Source organism: Crocuta crocuta, unplaced genomic scaffold (genome assembly GCF_008692635.1).
Source record: "Crocuta crocuta isolate KB4526 unplaced genomic scaffold, BGI_CrCroc_1.0 scaffold248, whole genome shotgun sequence".
Lineage (NCBI taxonomy): Eukaryota > Metazoa > Chordata > Mammalia > Carnivora > Hyaenidae > Crocuta > Crocuta crocuta.
Window position 1 is genome coordinate 4,719,444 of NW_027532409.1, and position 9,016 is coordinate 4,728,459.

General features: G+C 43.0%; 1 long non-coding RNA gene across 1 annotated transcript in view; it reads right to left on the reverse strand.

Moving 5' to 3' along the window:
• Positions 1 to 8,700, reverse strand: part of LOC144243759 (uncharacterized) — a 16,528-nt gene extending 7,828 nt beyond the window's left edge. The window contains exons 1-2 of the long non-coding RNA XR_013338756.1: positions 8,519 to 8,700; positions 4,558 to 4,692 (exon numbers count right to left, since the gene is read on the reverse strand). This is a non-coding gene — a long non-coding RNA (uncharacterized LOC144243759). The remainder of the gene's footprint in view (positions 1 to 4,557; positions 4,693 to 8,518) is intronic.
• Between the last annotated feature and the right edge of the window lie 316 nt (positions 8,701 to 9,016).

Here is a 9,016-nt window from a genome sequence, read left to right on the forward strand (position 1 = left end):
ACACACACACACACACACACACACACACACACACACACACAGTGTCCATGCAGATACGGAACAAGAACTTTCGTATGTAACTGGGAAAGCAATGAGAATTGGTATGACCACTTTGGAAAACTATTTGCAGTATCTTCTAAGCTGAACGCTCATTTTTCCCGACGAGGCAGTAATTCCTCTTGTGGACGTTTACCCAACAGAAATGAGCCTGAGTGTCCTCCGAAAGACACGTGCAAGAATGTTTTTATTGTTTTTCATAATATCCCAAAGCTGAGAACAGCCTCAAAGCCCAACACGAATGTGATAGATAGATAGATAGATAGATAGATAGATAGATAGATAGATAGATAGAGATCTGTGGTGGTGGAGGGGCTCTCCGCAGTAGCGCAGGGGTGGGAAGACACAAAGTACAGCCGCAGGCCACAGCTCGCTTGAATCTCACAGACGTGTGAAGCAAAAGATGCCAGACACAAGGTACACACTGAATGATTTCATTCATGTGAAGTTCAACACCAGGCAGGACTCCTCTATAATGTGAGAAGTGGCTCCCGTGAAGGGATGGGTAATAACTAGAAGGGACACCGGGGGGCGGGANACCCACCATCCACCTTCAGTTTGTTCTCTGAAGTGACTTAAAAATCTCTTATGGTTTGCCTCCCTCTCTCTCTGTTCGTAACTATTTTTTCCCCTTCCCTTCCCCCATGGTTAAGTTTCTCAAGATCCACATATGAGTGGAAAAATATGGTATCTGTCTTTCTCTGCCTGACTTATTTCACTTAGCATAACACCCTCCACTTCCATCCATGTTGCTGCAAATGGCCAGATTTCAATCTTTCTCACTGCCGAATAGTATTCCATCGAATATATAAACCACGTCTTCTTGATCCGTTCATCAGTTGGTGGATACTTAGGCTCTTTCCATAATTTGGCTATTGTTGAAAGCGCTGCTATGAACATTGGGGTCCATGTGCCCCTATGCATCAGCACTCCTGTATTCTTTGAGTAAATTCCTAGCAGCGCTATTGCTGGGTCATAGGGGAGTTCTGTTGTTAATTTTTTGAGGAACCTCCACACTGTTTTCCAGAGCGGCTGCACCAGTTTGCATTCCCACCAGCAGTGTAGGAGGGTTCCTGTTTCTCCACATCCTTGCCAGCATCTATAGTTTCCTGATTTGTTTATTTTAGCCACTCTGACTAGTGTGAGGGGATATCTCAGTGTGGCTTTGATTTGTATTTAGTAATGGTCTGATTCTTGAGTTCAGTGCCAGTTTCCATGGGCGTGTTCAGTTTGGGGAAATTCATCACACTGTACACTTATTATGTGTCTTTTCTGTTTTTTTTTAATGTTTATTTTTGAGAGAGAGAGAGAGAGAGCGAGAGCGCACGCCAGTGGGGGAGCAGCAGAAAGAGAGGGAAACACAGAATCCAAAACGGCCTCCAAGCTCTGAGCTGTCAGCACACAGCCTGACACAGGGCTTGAACTCACGAACCGTGAGATCATGACCTGAGCCGAAGTCGGACACTTAACCAACTGAGCCACCCAGATGCACTTACGTATGACTTTTCTATACGTGTGTTATATTTAATAACCCTTCCCTCTCCTATACACACACAATGGTGAAAGCTTCAAGCTCCTTAAAACTTGGACCTGCCCTTGAGACCAGGGAAGGATTTCTCCTCCAGCAGACATTGCCCCCGGAGGGGTGTGAGCAGCGAGTGATAATGACTTCCTTGATGCTTTAGGAAGCTCCCTCCAGCCTCCCAGGTGGGTGGAGACGCAGGGGAAGATGTGGAGCTGTCCAGTGAAGGGGGAAGGACAGAGAAGTCTTCCTTGGTGGGACCTCAAGGGCAAGACCAGCGTAGGGGAGGGGGAGGTGGGTGGAGAGATCGTTCGGGCAGAGAGGACACCGGACTCAAACAGGGGCAACCAGTGTGAGGGGCTGAGGGGTAGAGGGAGGTCTGGTCTCTGACAAAGAGCCAGGCACCCCGGCACCACCAGGCCTAGCTCCCCCTCAAGCCAGCTCCCCCTTCACTCCCTCCCAGGCCAGGCCAGCCCCACCCTGGCAAACTCTGAGGGGCCCACGGCCAGCTCCCGGTAGCCACTCCGACCCTCACAGTTCTGACAGTTTGTCTCCCTTTGGTCATGGCTCTGGTTTTTCCTTTTCCTTGTTCCTGCTTTATTGATCCAAGCCTTCATGGGGGCCTCCCCAGGCGAACTTCAAGCTTGGCGGTGTTGTATGTTGCGTCTCGAGGCCCCTGCTGGCCCTGGTGAGGTGGGCGGCACTAACCCATTTTATGGGTGAGGAAAATGAGGCTTGATGAGGCGAGGTAACCGGGGGCCAAGATCGCCCGGCCGAATGAGGAGCAGAGCTAGATTTTACACACCAGCTGCTATCTCTTAGCACTAAGTGGTGCCAGGCCTATGAACGCCAAGCACCGTGCGTGCATTCACTGGTCCAGTCCTCACAATGACACAGTGGTGGAAGCTGCAGTTATCATCAGCCCCTGACAAAGCCTGTCTACGGAAGCCTTGCATACGCGTGCAGAAAAGTGCACAAGGCACCACAAACACCAGTGAGTTTCCACAAACACCCACCCACGGGACCAGCACCTAAGTTAATAAAATAGAACGACGGATACACCACCAAAACCACAAGTGATAAAAGAGAAAACGGATAGACTGGACTTCATACACATGGAACACTTCAGTGTTTCAAAGGACACTGGCAAGAACGTGAAAGACAACACGTAAGTTGGGGAAAATATTTGAAATCATAGAACTCACAAGGGTCCGGGATCCAGAATACAGAAAGGACTCTTACAACTCAACCTTGTAAAAGCCAAATAACCCAATTTATGAATAGTAGGCAAAGGATTTAAATAGGTAGTTCTCAGAAGAAGATCCACACGTGGCTAATGAGCACATGAGAAGATGCTCAACATCATTAGCCATTGGGAATTGAAAATCCAAATCACAGAGATGCCACTTCACACCCACCAGATGGCTATGATCAACAAGACAGATAATGACAAGTGTGATGAAGATGTAGAGAAATCGGAGCCCTCATCGGCTGCTGCTGGAAACACAAAATGGCGCAACTACCTTCGGAAAACAGTTTGACAGTTCCTCAAAAGATGAAACAATTATAGTTACCATTTGACTCATCAATTCCACTCCTGGTGGAATCAGAAAATAAAAACATACGTCCACGCAAAAGCTGAACACAGATGTAGCAGCATTATTTACAGTAGCTAAAAAGTAGAAGTAACCCAACTGTCCATCCACCCACAAATGGGTAATAAATTGTGAGACATTCATATAATGGAATATTATTCAGCAACAAAAAGGAATGTGGTGCTGATACCTGCTATAGCATGGATAAACCCGGTACCCTTTAGGCTAAGTGAAAGAAGCCAGTCATAAGAGATCATATATTGTATGATTCCATTTATATGAAATGTCTGGAATAGACAAATAGAAAGTAGATCAGTGGTTGCCTAGGGCCAGGGGTGAGCGAGGGAGGGGGTGGGGTCAAGAGAATGGGGAATCACTGCTAAACGAGCACTTTCTCTTTGAGGATGATGAAAATGCTCCAAAATTAGATTACGGAGATGGCTGCACAACTCTTAAATATGCTTTAAAACCATTGAATTGTACACTTTAAGTGGGTGAACTTTATGGTATATAAATTATATCTCGATAAAGCTGCTTAAATATAAAAAATACTCCATGCCTTTATTCATGCTGTTCCCATGCCTGGATTGCCCTTACCTTCTCCTATTTCTCTGAATGTCCAAAAATAACTGGTTCCCAAGGCCCAATTCAAATGCCATTGCAAAGATTGTCTGGATCCATTCCCATCAGACGTAATTTCTCTTTCCTCCAAACTCTCGTGGCGATTCCCATCATTCACTGAGAGATGATTTATAAGGCACATATCAAGTGTCTGACACTCATTACATTTCATACGATTATTTAAGTACCCAGTTCATCCCTGCTACTCTGCTGTAACCGTTTGGAGGGAGAAAATTGTATCTTGTTCCCTTCTGTGAACTCAGAACCCAGCCATGTGACAACTGGCACACAGAGGCAGTCAAGGAAGGTATGTGGAATTCATTCTCAATTTCCTTTTCCTCACATCACCCCTCCCACCAGGAAACATAAGGATATAAAATGGTTGAAGGTAAAAGGATGGACTAAAATCCAGCTTGCAAAAGAATTGTTCCATGACTATATTAATATAAAATAAAAGAGGCTTTGTTGATAAAAAGTATTACCAGAGATGAGAAAGGTGCTGTACGATTATAAATGTTTTAATAAACTATTTTAATTTAATAAACACTTAATGACAGTTTCAGAATGTGCAAAACAGAAATGGACAGAACTATTAGAAATAGTCAAATCCAAGTCATAATGGGAGATTTAGTACCTCTCTCTCAGAATTTGACAGAACATGGAAACAAAAAGTCAGCATGGATACAGAAGATGTATGTATCAGATAGGAATAGGTTATGCAACAGTAACAAAAAATGCAATAAAGATTTATTTCTTACTCACACAAAGTTCAGCCATCAGGCAATTCTTGGGGCAGATTTCCTCTGTGGAGTGACCTAGGGATCCAGGGTCACATGCCTCTCATGTGGCTCTCATCACATGCCTCAGTCGTCTCAATGTGTGGTTTCACAGATGCTTCTAAAGAAGAAAAAGACATGGAGGTAGCCCACTGGCTCTTAAATGCCTTAGCCCAGAAGTTAAACACATCGCTTCCATTCATATCTCTTTAGCTAGAGCTGGTCACATGGCCTCTCATATCTCCAAGGGTATGGAAAATATATATCCATATATATATCTATATCCACCCCAAAAGAGAAGAATCATATAGGAGTGAGCATTTGTAGTCTTTACTCGAAGGATTTAACTAAAATGATGAACAGACTTGACCTAATGGACGTGTATAAATAACTGCATCCAACACCTCATTTTCAAACACATAAGACAATTTGCAAAATTTGACTATAATCTGAGCTATAAAGCTAGTCTCACCAAATTTCAAAGAACCAAAACCACATAGAGCATATTATCTAAACCACATAGAACATATATCTAAAATTCCTTCTAACTGATGTAAATCAATTACAAGATAATTGGAAATTCTCCATACGCCAGGAAATGTAAAAACATACTTCTAAATAACCCATAGGTTAAAAGTGGAAGTGATAAAGGAAGCTAGAAAATATTTTTAATCAATTGATAATGAAGAAAATTTATGTCAAAATTTATAGGTGTGAGACTTTAGCCTCTACTACAAAGCTGTCATCATCAAGACAGTATGGTATTGGCACAAAAGCAGACACATAGACCAGTGGAATAGAATTGAGAACTCAGAATTGGACCCAAAAGTATACAGCCAACTAATCTTTGACAAAGCAGGAAAGTATCCAATGGAAAAAAGACAGCCTCTTTAACAGATGGTGCTGGGAGAACTGGACAGCAACACGCAGAAGAAGAAATTCTAGATGATTTTCTCACACCATACACAAAAATAAACTCAAAATGGATAAAGGACCTGAACGTGAGACAGGAAACCATCAAAACCCTAGAAGACAAAGCAGGAAACAACCTCCTTGACCTCCACCGCAGCAACTTCTTACTTGACACATCCCCAAAAGCAAGGGAATCAAGAGCAAAAATAAACTATTGGGACCTCACCAAGATTAAAAGCTTCTGCAAGGCAAAGGAAACAATCCATAAAACTAATGGGCAACCAACGGAATGGGAAATGATAGTTGCAAATGACATATCAGATAAAGGGTTAATAGCCAAAATCTACAAGGAACTCAACAAACTCCACACCCGAAAAACAAACAATCCAGTGAAGAAATGGGCAGAAGATATGAACAGACACTTCTCCAAAGAGGACATCCAGATGGCCAACAGACACATGAAACGGTGCTCAGCATCCCTCCTCATCAGGGAAATACAAATCAAAACCACACTGAGATACCACCTCACGCCAGTCAGAGTGGCTAAAATGAGCAAATCAGAGAACTCTAGATGCTGGCGAGGATGTGGAGAAACGGGCACCCTCCTACACTGTTGGTGGGAATGTAAACTGGTGCAGCCCCTCTGGAAAACAGTGTGGAGGTTCCTCAGGAAACTAACAATAGAACTCCCCTATGACCCAGCAATAGCACTGCTAGGAATTTACCCAAGGGATATAGGAATGCTGAGGCATAGGGGCACATGTACCCCAATGTTCATAGCAGCACTCTCAACAATAGCCAAAACATGGAAAGAGCCTAAGTGTCCATCAACGGACGAATGGATCAAGAAGATGTGGTTTATCTATACCATGGAATACTACATGGCAATGAGAAAGGATGAGATCTGACCATGTGTAGCAACACAGATGGACCTTGAGGGTGTTATGCTGAGTGAAATAAGTCAGGCAGAGAAGGACAGATACCATATGTTTGCACGTGCAGGAGGATTAGGAGGAACTTAATGGAAGACCATGGGGGAGAAGAAGGGGGGAAATGGTGGGGGAAAGGGAGAGAGGTAAACCATGAGAGACTCTTGAATGCTGAGAACAAATTGAGGACTGATGGGTGCGTGTGTGTGTGTGTGTGGGGGGGGGATGGGCATGGAGGAGGGCACTTGTGAGGATGAGCACTGGGTGTTATATGGAAACCAACTTAATAAACTATTTGTATAAAAAAATTTAAAAAAATATAGGTGTGGGTAAATCGGTATGTATAGGGAAATTTATAGTCTTACATGCATATGTCAGAGAAGAAAAGAATCTGAAAATTGATAAACATCCACCCCCAAGATGCTGGAAAAGGAATATCAAAACAAATCCAATAAAAGTAGGAAGTAAATGGTTAAGGCAAAAACAGAAATTAATAAAATAAGAAAGCAAAGATTAAAAACAGAGCTAGAGCAACAGAGCCAAAGTTGGTTCTTTGAAAAGAGAGTCAAACTGACAGACCATCTGAATAAAACTTGTCTAGAGGATAACATAAATGGTCCCCCCAAGCCCCCTAATCTTAGGAATAAAAAGTGAGATATCACTACAGATACTGCCAACATTAAAGCACAAAAGAGGATGTTCTGAGCAATTTTGAGTCAATACATTTGAAAATTTAAATGAAATGGACATCCTGGGAAGACATACCAATTTTGACTCAAGACAAAATGGAAAAGCTCCATAATCCTCTAACAAGTAAGGACATTCAATCAGTTGTTAAAACCCTTTCCCATATAGAAAATTCAGCTCTGGATGGCTTCATTGACAAGTCCTATCCAACATTCAAAGAAGAAACTATTTTCATTTTTGACAATCTCTTCCAGAGACTAGGAAAACAGTGAACAATCTCCAATTCATTTTATGACGTTAACACAACCTGCATATTCAAACAGGACAAAATATGGCATCAAAGAAAAATTACAGCCCAATTTTACTCATATATAGAAATGATAAAGTGTGAGCCACAAAAACCTATCAATTCACAAAAGTATACCACAACTGAAACGGACTAATCCCAGGCATTCAAGGTTGATTTAACATTAGAAAATCCAGTAAAGTAATTCAGCACATAAACTGATTCAAGGACAAAAGCCTACATGCAGACAACGACTTGATAAAAATTTAACACTTATTCATGATTTAAAACTAGTTTTAAAAAAAGGGAGGGGGGGTGGGTACCTGGGTGGCTCAGTCAGTTGAGTGTCTGACTCTTGATTTCAGGTCAGGTCATGATCTCATGGTTCATGGGATCAAGCTCTGTGTTAGGGTCCATGCTGACACCGTGGAGCCTGCTTGGGATGCTCAATCTCTCTCTCTCTCTCTGTCTCTCTCTGCCACTCCCCTGTTTGTGTGCACTCTCTCTCTCTCAAAATAAATAAACATTAAAAAACTAATAAAAAAATAGGATATTGTGAACAGAAGGGGATTTCCATAACTTGATAAAGATTATGTCTGCAGCTAACATGGTAAAATATTGCAAGTTTTCCCTTTGGAGATCAGAGACAAGGCAAAAATGTTCATTGCATTTACTCAACATTTGCTGGCAGGCTTAGCTAGTGCAGCAAGGCAAGAAAAAGAAATAAAAGATGTAACATTTGGAGAAGAAACAAAACAGTCATCTTTTCAAAGTAACATAATTATGTATAGAGAAACCTCAAAATAACCTGCAGCTATGTTGTTTAAATTGACCACAAAATTTAGCATTTTTATTGGCTACAAAATAAATATCTTAAACTATGTTTCTCTATAACAATCTATTGAATGATTGAATGAAGCTGCTGGTGGGAAGGCTTGTACCTGTGGGGCTAAGAGGCCGTCTGAGCTTCTGAGAGATGAACCTGTGGGAACAGACTATGGGCTGGGAACAGACTATGGGAGTGAGCTCCACATTTCCAGAAGGGTGATTCAAGCAGGAACAGGATGGGCTGTGTCCAGAGGGGCTGGGAAAAGAACTTGGGCTTATTGTGAGAGGTTTGAGATGTCCCTCACCAGACTGGGCCTCCGCTCTTTGCACAGTCAGTCCCGGAAGGTGGCTTGTCTTCTTTTCTCTTTGACTCCTCTGTCAGCTTAATCCCTTTGGTACACTGGGTTAAAATGAGCCAGGATTTACGGCTCCGGGAAATGTGTGTAACAGTCTGTAATCTTATCGCTGTCCACTCCCCTCTCCTAGGCTCTGCTTTCAGAGAAACCCACAACGGTTACTTCTCTCCCCCACCCACCCCCACGGCTCCTGCCCCACCAGACTTCGCTTCCTAGTTCAAGTTCTCTGGCAGAGGGCACAGCTGCCCTGAGTGTGGCGGGTGTTGGGCTAGGGGCTTCTCCATAAGCACAAACTCAAGGGAGGTCATTCTGTTCAGAGCCTTTAACTCCCTACTACCTAAAGTCATGGGCTTGTCCCCAACACCACAGAGCCCTTTTGTGAAGTCAAACCCTCCACACAGGGTGTTTGCTACCCGCCCAGCGTCTGCCTGTTTGACTTCCCTCCAT